The sequence below is a fragment of the Ambystoma mexicanum genome, chromosome 3p (genome assembly GCF_040938575.1).
Source record: "Ambystoma mexicanum isolate Mex_15411 chromosome 3p, UKY_AmexF1_1, whole genome shotgun sequence".
NCBI classification, from domain to species: Eukaryota; Metazoa; Chordata; class Amphibia; order Caudata; family Ambystomatidae; genus Ambystoma; species Ambystoma mexicanum.
In genome coordinates, this window is record NC_090925.1 from 872,761,493 (window position 1) to 872,776,413 (window position 14,921).

Genomic DNA, 14,921 nt, shown 5'->3' on the forward strand with positions numbered 1-14,921 from the left:
CTCATCTCTCCTATTGTACCCTTCCACTCATCTACGTTTCTCTAGCTTGTTGTCTGCGTATCTCCCTGCACCCCTCCTGAATCTCTACCTGTTTCCACAGTCGTCCTCTTCTGTCTCCCTTCAACTTTCTTTTCCTCTCTCTTCCCTATTGCTGAATGCTTTTGTGTTTAACAGCTCAGAGCTTCATGATCATGTTCATCAGTCTCCAGGGAGGACTAAAAATAGACTGAAGATATGAAAATTGCTAATCACAACCAAACACTAAAAATAGAAACTTTCCAGACAAACATGAGAGGGTGGTAACCGTAGGACTCAATGCTGGCTCTAGGGATGGGAATGTCAGTGTCTGCCTAGGACAACTTGCCAATGGGGCTCAGAAGGCAGCAGCAGGCCCCTGCATGTGAATTGACCTTAAGGGTCGACTTTGGAATAACCTGCTTCCAACCACAAACCCCTTCTTCCTCCTCCCACCTAGTGCCAGGATCTTCCATCTCCCTTCTAGTGCCTGCAAAGCTCTGGAGACTCCCCTACCAACACGAGGACCTACACACATCTCTTCCACCACCTCCCTGAGGATTCAAGCGGCCCTTGAACCTGTTTTGTATATATTTCAACAGCACTATACACCCTCCAAGACGGCCACTAAAATTCATTTGTAACTTGGTATTCTTCTTTGAACGGCTTGTAATGAGACCCACAAATATCTCTGCTGATAATATGTTAACATAACAAAGTTGTTATTTTCAGAGACCCCATTGAAAGTTTCTGTTGGCTATTGTGGAATTCGGCAATTAAGTATAATCCCTTTTCTCCACTTAGCGTTTTAGCTTGTAAATACACAACCTGAATGTGTGATCTGAGTTTCCCAATTATATAATTGCTTAATGCATCAAACTGTTATTTTATTAGACTTGGTATTACTGATCACGCTTCTTTATTTGAAAACATTGTTTACCAAAGCTGTTGATGACCCCTCTATGTTTGGAAATTGCAGGACATAGGAAACCCAATTATCTGTGGGGCTTGTAACAACAGTGCATGGGTTGGTAATGTTGTGAACATTTTTACACAAACCAACACTATGGGCCTCATTCCGAGGTTGGAGGTAGCCTTGTTGCTATTAGCACCATGGCTACTCCCTTACCGCATACCGGGTCCGGGTTCCCTGAATGGGGACTTACCGGGTTATTCCAACCTTGGAGGACCCGGTATTTCCCCATTCAGGGAAGCCATCCCCATTCCCATTCGAGCCCCCATAGGGCTCAATGGGAATGGGGAGGGAGCTAATAACGGGCCTGTTAACAATGGGCCCGTTATTAGCTCCCTGGTCCTTTAGCGGCTCCCACTAAGGCCGCCCTTAGCGGGACCCGCTAAAGGACCTCAGAATTCAGCAGTAAGGGGTTAACGGCACCGGCATCCTTACCGGCACCACTAACCCCTTACCTCCACACTCGTAATGAGGCCCTACATCTTAAAAACGGATACAATAGAAAATCCCCTTTATGAATGTTAGTAGGTGTTTAAATTCTATTAAGAGACATGGGTCCTCATTATGAGTCCGGCGGTAGCCGTGCCGGAAAAACCCGCAGGCTGCCGCTGGACCGGTAATTCCATTCCGCCTCAGTGATTGCCGGAATCACCGGGGCATTACAACCCCGGTGACCCGGTAATTCTGGAGGCGCGCTTCTGTAAAGCACCATTCCCATGGAGTCCTATAGGACTCCATGGGGATGGAGACCATGGAACACTGGTTCCATCTATGACAGAGCCAGTGTTTCCATGTCTGCCTGCAGGCGGTTGGTGTTACTTCCACCAGGTCAGATGGAATCAGCCGGTCTGGAAACAACGGTGGCAGAGGATTTACCGCCACCGTTGTTTCCGGACCGGCTGACTTGTAATGAGGCCCATGGAGTGTAGTATTATGCATTATAACCTTCTCTACTTCCAAACAGCAGCAAAATAAAATGTTGGTTCAATCTGTTAACAAGAAAACAGATAACAGTGAGTAAATTCAGAACTCAAGATGAGAGCTAGGGTCATAGCCCTGGGTCACTCAATCACCAACCTCCCCACAGCTTAAATCAATCCCACTTTAGCAATTCATCCTCTTCTGTCTACGATCTACTCTACGACGGTTGAATTGACACCCTATTCATCACAGAAACCTGGTTAGATGACAACTACAAAGTCACACGACAGAGCTGCCTACCCAACAACTTCAAATGCACACAGGTGAATAGAAAAGGAAAAAGAGGAGGAGGACTTGCAGTAGCCTACAAAGAACACCTGAAAATAAAAACAGATGACAGGATCACAAAAGTCACCAACATCAGAAAGAACTATTCAACATCGTGAACGAGATGAGAAATCCCCCTGGATGTAATAACACACTGGTTTCTTCTCAAAAATAATGAAATGATCTTCCTGATCATTTTAAGAATAAACTCACTGACATACACCAGATCATACAAAGTAGACCAATCAACAAGACTGTGCTCCAACCCTTACATATACCGGAACCCCAGAACAGGCTAAAAAGCTTTCCACAAATTTAAAGAGAAAAACTCTTCAACCTGGTGAAAAAAAGCACCAAGGCCAGTTCCCCAATGGGCCCCTGTCTACCAGACATCTACAAATCAATCCTTACACTGGGCACACTATTGGAATGCTACTTAACCTCTCACTCACCAGGGAGAGTACCTCAAGCATTCAAATCTGCATACATCAATCCACTACTCAAGGACACAACGGGCGATGTGGAAGACACCTCAAACTACAGACCATTCTCAAACATTCCCTATCCAGCAAAACTATAAGAGACCTATGTCTACGAATAAAAAAATCTGAAAAATGTGGAAATTCACCAACTACTGGACCAGGCACAGGTCGGCTTCTGACCCATGAGAGGGACGGAGACAGCGCCACTCTCTATATGGGACGACGTAAAGATCAACACAGATTCAGCCCAAACATGGCACTGATACTACTCAACCTCTCTGCAGCATTTGACACAGCCATAGCATCCTCATCAAGAGACTGGAAGAAATAGGGATCACCAACATGGCACTGCTCTGGATGAAACCTTTCTTGACTGAAAGAACAGAAACAGTATGGAAAAAACCATTCAAATCTTCACCCAGGGACACCACCTCTGGAGTACCACAAGGATCCTCACTACCCCCGCTCCTCTTCAACATTTACATGAAACCACTAATCAACCTCATTAAAAGACACAGCTTTACCTACTACAACTACGTAGATGACGCCCAAATCATCAACAAAACCGGCAAGGAACAAGAGGAGTTCTCCTCTTGTGCACAATGCAAATAGACTGCCTCGAAGAACTCTACCAATGGATGAACACTTGCAACCTCAAAATCAACCCTGGGCACGACGGAAATCATGATTACATCCAATAACTAAGGAAGCAACCAGTACATCCCATGGCCCACTGAACTGGGAAAAGCACCCACAACATCCAAAGTTGTAAAAAACCTGGGAATCCTAATGGATAACAAATTAAACCTAGAACCTCAAGTAAACGCTCTAATCAAGAAATCCTTCTTCCATCTACACATGATTAAAAAATATTCTACCATTACTCTCCTTCACGCACAAAACACTGGCCATCAACTCCCTCATCATGTCCATGTTCAGGATAGATTACGCCAACATCTTATTCCTCGGAATGCCAGATTATTTACTGACGAAACTGCAACATATACAGAAAACAGCAGCCAGACTTCTCCTCAAAGTCGCACGAAGGGACCACATCACTACAGCGCTAAAGATGCTACATAGGCTACCAGTCAAAAACGAATAACCTTCAAAACAATGTGCATAAGACAGAGTAATGCATGGGCCTAGGAGCAGAATTCATACAAAAGAAAATCACCATCTATCCAACTATAACCGAAACCATACACAAGGAAAAAACGTGGCAGATCAGCATTCTCTTGCCTGGCCGTGAAACTTTGGATCTCCCTCCCCTGAGAAATATGAACCATCTCCCATGAAGGACCATCTAAAATTCAGAAAACTAAAAACCTGTCTCTTCAACTCAGAACGGGACAACACCCACGCTCCATGAAATGAACACACAACTGAAAAGGACTGGGGAGAAGGCCGGACCGGAGTGAAGTGCAGGGAAGTAGAGAGGTGTCTGAACGGAAGGAGGCCCAGATGTACCCATCCTCATAGAGGGTCAATCCATAAACAGGTGAGAGAATTGGGCCTGACTCAATTGAACCTCAGATAGAGGGCCTTAGATAATAAAGGGAAGATAAAGGTGTCTTGAACTCGTAACTAATGGGCTGTGGGGCACAGGGAGCACGGGGGCACAGGGGTGCCTCAGATTTGGGCATCCTATCAATCACTGCTGTTTCTCAATCCTAGGTGTCACTGGGTTCACTGTTAAGTCACAATCTGGATATTTCTCCATATATTGAGGTACCTCAAATGTAGGTGTTTTATCATTTGCTGCTGTGTCTCAGATTTAGATGTCACTATATTTGCTATTGAGCCCCAAACATAGCCGTATGTCCCATAAGAAAGACTGGGTTTTAGGACAGACTGAAGTGGAGTGCAGAGAGGAGGAGAGCCATCTGAATGGGAGGGAGACTTAGTTGTGCCCTTCCTTTAGAGGGTCAAACAGAAGGCGTGGGAGGGAGATGGGTCCGACCTGGTTGGACCACTGACAGAGCCTCAGAGGGCACAGGGAGCACCCCGCTCCCCTGGAGGAACCTGTGGGGGTGGTGGTTGCTACATACCAGGGTGAGCTACAAGGGAAGGGATATGGCATCACTTGGTCTGGATGCTGGGAGTGGAAAGAGACTGCCACTGAATACCCCAGTGAGGACTCCCTGATCTGCACACAAAATAGGAGTGTAAAGGTAGCATACCAGAATATACAACAGGAGAAGGGACACAGGGCACAGTCAATCAAAACTGAAGGGGTAGATTAGGCCGAAGGATAGCTCAGGGGCAACACATTTGCCTTGGAAGCAAGACAACGCATAGCAACACAGGTTTGAATCCCAGGCTTGCACTTAGAAACTGGTCCCCGGTATTAAGCACATTATAAAAGAACAATTATAATTATAGCAGTCTCTGCAGTCATCCCTACAGTTCTGCTGCAAGTGTTTTTTTCCTGCTGATTCTGTCTGCTAGTCTGTCTACTAGCTCCTTGCTGAGAGGGTTGGACTTTGTTTAAAACCCCTCTCCTGCCACAGAGCGGCTGCGGAGTAGCTGCAGAGTAGCAGTCTCAGCAGTCTATAGCAGCACGCGGGCAGCTCGAAGCGAAGGTGAAAGCGATCTACGGTCCTGTTCTCTTTTGACTGCAAGCCCTCCACCAGAGGCAGAAGGTTGTTGGCTTCGGAGCTCGAGTAAACTCATGGAGAAATCAATGGCCCACTGCCCCAGCCAGGAGGCGGGGCGCCCTTGTGCGCTGGACTCACTGCGCTCAGAAGACCCTCAAGCTGGAGTTTCCTCCGAACTAACCTCAGTGGACGGCGATTCCGGAGCCTGCACGACTACTCCCCCCCCTCGTGTAAACCCTCCGAAGCTATTGGCGAGTCTGGTAGCGCACCTCGGAGGAGGGGTGCCGCCGGCTGAACTAGGTAAGGAGGTGGGGGTGGTGGGGAGCGGGGTGGCGAGGAGCCGGCTGCCGTTCTGTCGCTGCCACATCCATCTGCAGTGAAACTCAAAGGAGGAGCTGTTCCTTCTTCGACTTCGCTTCCCTGCATCCGGCCCTTTCTTGTCTGCCGCCTCTAAACCAAATAGAGGTTCATATTCAGCAACATGCCCGCCCGCCCTCAAGTGGGGCGCAGGAGTCCCTGGGCGTGCTGGTAGGCCCGACCTCACCTACTCTGGCTCAGTCGGGGATGTTGAGGAGCGGGAAACCCCAGTGTGCTCTCCCCCGGACATTTCACAAAACAGCTACGAGCACCGTTGCCTAATGAAACCGCTATACTCCTCCACAAACCAGTGACTGCGGAAACTAAAGAAAGCGCCTGCTCGAAGAAAGCGATGTGCTCACCTTCGACAAAAGTCAGGAAAAAAAGCGTCGCTAAGTTCACGCTTGGCACCTACCAATCCTCCCTTAAGTCCAACGAGGGTCCTGAGGGGCCCTACGAAAGGAGAGACTAGAATCCAGGTGTTGGCCTCGCCCTTAAAAAATTTTTTTGCTAAATTCCAAAAAAGAAAAGATGCTGCATCACAGGAACTTTCCGACGCCGAAATTTTGAGTGCAGTTGTTGACCAGGCGCTACCTCCTAAAGCTCTTCAAACCCTCCGCAACGATTGTGGGCCAAATGCTCGGCACGGCTGGAAGCCTCGAGGATGTGGCTCCGCACCCGTCTTAAGTTAGGTGGCACTTTGGGTCGCCAGGTCCTTCCACAAACACCTTGACGCAGCCGTCTAAACCAACCCCGCGGGTGGCGGATGGCAGTGGGATCCTGGTTAGTCCCGGCACGCCATCCCGGTCTCAGGTATCAGACCATCCTAGCCCCCCAAAAGCTGCAGCCCTTGTCTCAGCACTTCTTACTCTTCCACTGACTACAGTTGCCCCCCAATTACCTCCCCAGCCGCTCCCTGTCCAAACACAGAGGTGACTATACTACAGACGAGGGGTGGGCGGAAAAGGGATTCCGTAAGGCATCTTCACCCTTGCCTCCGTCCCCAGCACACACTAAGGGAAAAAACAACTTTTGCCCCGACCTGACACATGCATGGCGAGTGGCAGTGGTGATGCACGGTCAGGTGTGAACTTTGGATCTGAGCATCAACCTGAACCACCCATGATTTCTGCTGAATCGAGCTCAAGGCCCTTTCTAGAAATAAACGTCCCCTAACAGCCAGAGGTCACGGCGGGTTCAGGACTACCCCCCCGCTCTAGACACAGCCAGAGGCCCTCACACCCAGCAAACCCTTCCAAGAAACCGACGCTTAAGTGAGCCTCCATCCAACACCCCCAAAGTTTCTCCAGGAAAAAAGCCGGACCTTGTGTCGGTAATATCAGCAGTTATGATTGCCCTTGCCCCCTTTTTTAAACTGTACGAGTCTATTAATGAAACTCTAAAAGACCACACATCCATCTCAGCTATGATGAACAGCAGACTGATTTTCCTCGAAGGCTACATCAATGCATTAAGCAATCGAGTGGAAAAAGGGTCCGGGGGCCCTTGTAACACCTCAAAAGATCATCCTTATGTCGCTTCAGAGGACCTTTCTCCCTTTTCCTCTGTTAAATCTACAACAACTGCTGATATCAGTACACAGACTCTCCCATCTACGACAAGTCGTAAACAAGAGGATTGTATTCCAATGGAGAAAAAAACCACCAAAGGCCCGCGACCACAAATAACAAGAGTAAGTCTGGGGGCCCGCATTTAAATGGAGCAATTAACAATGAGGTGATCCTTATTTTACCCGTATTGGAAGATTCCGCTAAGATCGATTTGCCACCAAAAGAATCTTTAAACAAAGACTTTGCAATCTTCAATGGCTTGAAAGTCAAGGATCAATCAGTCAACAAGCAGCAACCGCCTCGAGTCGAGGTCCTCTCACACAATGAGGGAGGTCCTCCTATTTGGATCCTGCAACAAACACTACCCAGAAAAAGGCCCGGGTGGAAAATTCAGTGCAACCAGAGGTCGGACGACTAACCATAAGTATGAAGGCGACAAAATTTCTTCTCGCCCACCACCTCCAAATCTGCCGAGGAACTTGCTGCAGATTACGATTTAATGAACCTAAGTGTTTATCCGGTGTCAGAGGCCGAAGAGGAAAACCCACCACCTGGAACCCCTGAAGCTGAGGAAAATGTCGAACACTTGGGCTCATCCAAGACACCGAAATAGGGGGCCCACAGTCCAGAATAACCTCCCTTTCAGACTCTGGAGAACCACTGTAACAAACAAATTGCTAAACCCACCTGGGGCCCATCGGAAAGGAAAAAAGAAATGGTGGGTCCACTCCATCCGTGATTGTCCGCTCCCCAAGTTGCAGAGACACCATCAGAGCTCTCATCCTGCAAAAGTCAGCCCACGTCGGCCAAGACTCGACTCAAAGCCTGGAAATCGGAAATCTTCCCTACGAGCAAAGACCAAACGCTTGTTTAAGTTAGAACAACTCCTTGATAACAAGAAATATATTATCCTAAATCGAGGTTTTGTGCTCAACCTATTCCAATGTATTCCGACCCTGCGGCTACTAAGAACCGACGACATCTTATTGGTTGAACCAATTCACAAAGGGGAAAAAGCCATTGCATATCTTCACGTATCCTCCTCTTCGGTAAAGACTATGATCTCTGATGCTGCTGAAAATTTTCTGAAACTGGACTTTGATCTTTCAGAATTAGCAGATAATGTCCCATCTTTGTCTACGAGGGTGTTCGAGGAATACAAGCACCAAAAGCTCTGCCTACCCTCAGCCTTCCCACTCTAAGTCATCGCCACAGAAGACTGATGAACCTACTACTAAAGATGAATGGATGAAAGAAATAGCAATTAACTTTCCATGCAAACCGACAACCAGCCCACGTCAGAGCTTGCGCTCTGTCCACTACAAACAGCCCATTGAGCACAGAAAGTCTTCAGATAAAACCAATTACAAAGATCCACTGGGCATAGGTCGATTTCCGCATGGACCCCTGGACAAAATCCAGCGAACCATCTCACAAGTTCCAAAACTTGACAAAAACACGTCCCAACTAAATACAAAGCAGGCCCCCCCCTTGCGCAACTCTGGTCCTGGATCCCGAATGCTCTAACAATTAAAAGGAAGCAATAGCAATGCGCCAGTCACTTTAGGCCTCTATCGGACCTTGGGGTCTTGGAACACTCGGGGATTTTACCACCTGACTAAGGAGGGCGGCCTAAACCTAGGCCTTTTTGACATACTTTGCATCCAGGAATCATGAATGATGGAAAAACCAACAATGGATGGATATGCCATAGTTTTGTACCAGCAAAAAAAGGGGCTTGCCCGTTTTCAGGCATTATAACTGCGATACGCTCAGGCAGTGGGCTGCATTTGCAGAAAACGCTGATTACAACCACGTACCTACTTGCTACGTTACTTCGATGGGACCAACCTACAGGCGAAAATACAACAATTTTGTCAACATCGCTGATCATCATGAACACTTATTGGAATCCTCAGGTCATGGATGACAAGACCTTCCTTTCGATGATCGAACAAGCTATTGACGAAGCCCTTGTAGAGTATCAGGCTGCAAACGTGATAAAATGTGGCGACTTAAATGCCACATGTCGCCCACAAGATGACACGCCTGTACAATGGATTTTCTCATCGCACAGAGAAGAAAGAGGCAACAAGTGGCTCGCCTTAATGTCCTCAAGAGACCTTCTGAATGCAGGCGACCTATTACCGAGGTTAAACCGGGCGCCCACCTGGCCGAGAGACAGTTCTTATGCTGATATCGACCACATCTTTTTAACCAGATCTTTAGCCGCACAAGCTGTCTCATTTGAAGTACTAAAATCTACTGCCAGGGACCACAACTTACTGGCCTTAATGTGGAAATCACGCCCAGCACGAAAACTTTTCATGCCAAATCAAGTTGAGTCTAATCAACAATGAAATTGTCTTAAATTGTCCAATAGATCCCTATCGACCATAACAACACGTTACCTAAAGGGATCTGAATCACGACAGCCAAATGACGTTCCAGCAGCTCCGGACTATCAGCCTCTCTTGGTTCCGTACATATCTGCTGCCAAAAAGGCCAAAATCCTTCCCAACCCACTCAACCATGCATACTGTAAGACTCTGGTAGGGAAACGCAGAGATCTTAGGAAACTGAAGCGGTTAGCCCGGACACATCCTTCGCCAGCCAACTTTGAATTGTTATATACAGGAGCAAAATCCTACAAGTCTTGGGTCAGGCACCATCGCCCAAACCTCGTGAATTTTGGGCACTACTTAGATCTGCCGACTCAACTGTTTAGGAAGCTCCGTTTAACAACATCGGCGAGGAGACTTGGACGAACTTCTTCAAACTACTTGTCCAACAAACCTCATCACTTCCAACTACAGAGGAAAAAATTCAATTGGAACAATGGGTTGACTTGAGCATCATAGAAGACATAATCGAGGTTATAAGTAGACTTAAACCATCTAGAGCCCTGGGCCCGTATAGCATTACCAATATGGACCTTAAAAAACACCCAGAGGAATGGGCGACATTCATCAGTGCGATCTTTAAAAGATGCTCAGAAGCAAAGTCGATTCCATCATCCTGGACCACTTCTATTGTGGTCCCGATATTCAAGAAGGGATGTAAAGAGGAGCCAAGTAATTATCGCCCCATCGCGATACTTGACGTGATCGGCAAGGTCTTTGGAGCCCTCCTAGTAAAACGCTTCCAGTTATGGGCAAAAGATGCCCCCTATGCAGATCCCTTCCAAACTGGATTTACTAAAAACATCGGGACAACGGCGAACATCATGTTCATGAGCGCACTGAAGAGTAAAATCATCGATGGAGCTCCTCGAGTTTTTGTGGCCTTCATTGACCTGGCTCAAGCATTTGACCAGGTCATTTGGTCATTTGACCAGGTCAATAGAGAGACTCTGTGGAAGAAATTAAGAGAGTGGAACTGCCCTCCTGACATCCTCCAACCCATCCGCGCTCTCCACTAGAACACCAGACTGAGAGTAAGATTAAATCAAGCTGGTTTGTTATCTGACGAAATCCCAGCTAAAAGAGGAGTCAAGCAGGGCTGCCCATTAGCTCCGACCCTCTTTATAGCATACATGGGCGACTTTAAGGATTCAGAGTCTACCATCAGATCTTTTCCGCCCACCATGGGCCTGACGAAAACCACGCGCCTGTTGTATGCTGACGATTTGATCTTGATGGACCACATCCCAATTGGCCTTCAAAGCCAACTTGACAATCTGGCTGCCTATATACATGGAAACGATTTGCAAATTAACGTTGCGAAAACAAAGATCTCAGTTTTGGAAAAATCAAAAAGGCAAAAGTAACGATTTAACTGGTTTCTTGAAGGCTCGGTACTCGAAAAGGTACAACACTTCAAATACCTTGGTGTGACCCTCAATTGTTCAAAAAACTGACACAGAAATGCAACAAACTCTTCTGGAAAAAACAAGAAAACTCTCTGCTCAAGCACGAGCACTGGACAACAAATATGGCCGTTTCTCATTGGTCCCTATGATAAGATTCTATCGATCAAAGGTGGTGCCATCCGTAACTTACGCCGTGGAGGCTTTGCCTCAAATACCTGGAAAGCTATGGACCAGGCTGGTCCATAGGTAACCAGGTTACTTCTGGCATACTGTTCTGGGCCTTCCCAAATCCACATCAATGTTGCTAATTAGACGGGAACTAGGCCTCCTCTCACTGGAAGCGAACATTGAAAGAAACAGCATGATGCTTTATAGGAAAAACCTGCTGCCCTACCGTCCAAATATTCTAAACATGTTCAGAGAAGAAACACTGCGCCCGCGATGCAGTATGCTGAAAACCTGGGAAAAAGCCTGCAAAGCAAAGTTGAATGAAATCCAATCATCTGAGGCTGAGCTTATACTAAATCCGATGAAAATAAAAAGGAAAATGGAGGAACTCGACTGGATAAAGACTCTGGACTGTGCTGCTGAGTTTAAATCGACCAGTCACCGTCCTCCACAGTCGAGGAAACTAAACTCGGTTCCGAACTACTTGAAACAATTCCCCAGTAAATCAGTAAGGAACATCTTTATGAGGGCCCGTCTAAACCTCCTTGAAACCCATGAGATCCTGGCAGTAAGAAGCCAAACTAGCTCAAATAAATGCTGTTTAAGACGATGAAATTGAGACAATACAGCATCTGCTCCTCAACTGCCCAGGAACCATGCCTATAGGATCAAAATACCTGCTGGCGCACTTGTCCACCTCCCATACCCAAGACGAACAGGTGTGGTGTGAAAGACTAATCAGCGGTGAAAGAACTGCCTGGACAATTGCTACTGCACAGACACTGAAACAGATCCTTGGATCCTTAAACCAGCAAGCAAACTCATCCTTGCATCAGAACTAGAGAAAGCGTTCTTCTGTGTTTAAAGAAATACACCTAGGGACAGCGAACAGAGTAAACCAAACTGAAGTTGTCAACAGTACATCACAGCTCCCTTGCTCTTTCTCCCGCTCAGTCCTATTAACTTCCCTTCCCTTACCCTCTTGCCTTACAGATCCGCCAGAGCGCCAAGGGACCACAGGTGGTGCACGTGCGTGGTATAAGAACATTTAATATAACATAACAAAAATATTCTAGGAAGCAAATATGCACCCAAAATCAAAATAGCGAACCAGCTCAGAAAGGAATATTCCAAAATCCTCCCGATCTCCTGTGAAAATGCAAATGATCCCAAATGCGTATCCTCACATTGTTCAAATGATCACCGCAAAAAAAGAAGAAAACACAACTGTAGGTGACAAGTGAAATACTCATCTCTGGGTGTCTTAACATAATCTAAAGAAACCACTCAAGATAGTGAAGGTGATTGGTCATTGTACATCAAGACCAGAGTCTTCTTATTATGCAGGTTTAAAGCCCTTGCTAAACATTATCAGTAACATTCAGTCGTTGTTTGTTGTATAATGCCTTGAATGTGAATTCCTTGCACCGATCAGCTGCTTTGAGATTGTCTTCCAATCTCCATTCCTCCTAGGAGAACTGATTTGAAGTCATACTCCTCCGGGTGCAATAGGCCCCAGAGATGGACAGATTTAAAACACCTTCCTTTTTCATCACCCACCGGACCCAGCGAGCGAGGCTGGCTGAAGAAACTGCCTTATGAGGTTTCCTAAATGAGATGAACAGTTGAGAAGTCGCATGGCTCATCGGTTGGGCCACCTTACTTTCATAAAATGTTAAACAACTACCACACAAATCTACTTATCCTCCTGAAAAGAAGGATAAGATACTGTAGCGTTCATACATTTAATTCTTTTTGTAATAAAAAAATATTCCACCTTCAGGACAGTAAGTCTTATTATCGACATCTAGAGCTTTAACATCAGACACATCTTTAATAGCTATCTGACTTAGTAACATTGTGAGTTTAGCACATATCTTTTGCAGAGATAGAGATTCATTTAGGGACAAGAACCGAAGCGGACAAAATATCACATTTACATTCCTAAAGGTAGAATATTAGCCCAGAGGGAATCCTAATACAGAACAACTTCACTGCCTTCTTAACCAGGAATTGTCTTCCCAATGGTTTCCCCTTCACCAAAATGTGGCTGACTGAAATCACTAATATGAACTCATTGATTGGGCTATACGCCTTCCCCTCCTTGAATAAGGAAACCAAGAAATGTATGATTTCTACTGGAGGAGCCCATCCACCTTACCATACAGAGGAATACAAAGATCAAGCTGATTTGGCCCAGGATTCCTTGATGATCTGAGAAATATCTGCCGAAAGACATGGAACAGACTAGGCCTTGCCGAAACCTTCCAGGAAATGAGGGTAAGGTGCCCCTAAAGGACCAGACAATGCAGAAGGCCAGATTTCTCAATATAAGGGGATGGGATGCAGTCCAGCAACACCTCCAGGAGATTCGGAAACCACACCTGAGAAGGCCAAAAGCGGAGAATTAGAACCAGATAATCTCCTTGTGTAGACACTAGAAGTAGAAATGTCAACAGGAAAAAGTTGTCCCCTCTCCCATTTAGCCAATTCTATATAGCCCTCCTAATTTTAATGGGGGCATAAACGTGTTCCTTCCTTGTCACGTATTGAATCAACACTAAATGTTTAGACAAGGGGACTACTGGGGAAATCTTCACATGACTCTGCAAATGGTTGTGGTCTATATCCTTACTTACAAATCATACAGATGCCACTATTTATTAAGGCTCTATATTTGCTGAAAAGAAGTATGACCATATGCAACCAACTCTAATGGAAAAACAATGTATGTAGTGAAAGGAACCACATTATATAATACAAGTGTGTAGTGAGCAATTTACAGTGACACATATATACAAAGGTGAAACAAAATTAAAACAAAGTATAACAATGTTGCACTTTAAATCCTTAGTGCTAAACAACCGTTGTGCAGTGAGAGAATAAGCCTAAATCCGGCCTAAATATTTCCTGCAGCGTATTTTGTGTGACATATAATCAGACAGAGCAATTATTGGACATGTTTGAAATATCACATGAATCTTGAGGCTAGTCTTCCTCGAGGGTTAGTGGTTTGAGCAGAGTGTTCTTAATAGTTCTCACAACTTCAGTGCTCAGGGTTGACTTTTTAGGGTCTGAAGCTTTGGACTTAAGGGATATCTCTGTATTAAGCCAACGTGCTCTTCAAACATTTGTTTAGCACACTAGGGGATGAAGAAAAAAGGTACATTTCCGTCCTCGGTCTTCATCTGTGTGTTGTTAAGAGGGTGCACGTTTCGGTGCTTAGAAGTACTTGCCCAGTACTAGGCACCTTCTTCAGGGCGTCCAATTGGTAGACCCTGTGTGAGGGAGCAGAGAAATGTGGGGTCACCTCAGGTTTCTATAGCTGATAGTGCAGCTTATATTAATTCATTAAAACGCTCTCTTTACCGGCTTTGCTCATGGCGTTGTCGGTATGGTGATCCCAAGTCTCTTGGGGAGTCCAGGGAGGGTCGGCACTCGCATAGGACCTATGGCAGATGGTGTCTGTTGGTAGGCAGCACGGAACTTCCAGGTGTAGTCCTCAGGGCCTGTCGTGGTCTGGGGTGAAACGACAAGAAGTGGAGAGAGGAAAAAGAAGGGTCAACTCTTGTGAAGCCCCTAAGGTGAGAGGGGTAATGGTTGGAGTGCCGGGCGGGTAGTAACAGATTACCTTAATCCTGGTATCTTGGTATCTATCTGTATTGCCGCGGTGCCCAATGTGCCAACTTCCAGTGG

General features: G+C 46.2%; 1 protein-coding gene across 2 annotated transcripts in view; it reads left to right on the forward strand.

The window, feature by feature from the left end:
- The window catches only part of LOC138581035 (sulfotransferase 1 family member D1-like), a 209,974-nt gene that overhangs the window by 95,176 nt on the left and 99,877 nt on the right, over positions 1-14,921 (forward strand). The gene's annotated exons all lie outside the window — the stretch shown is intronic.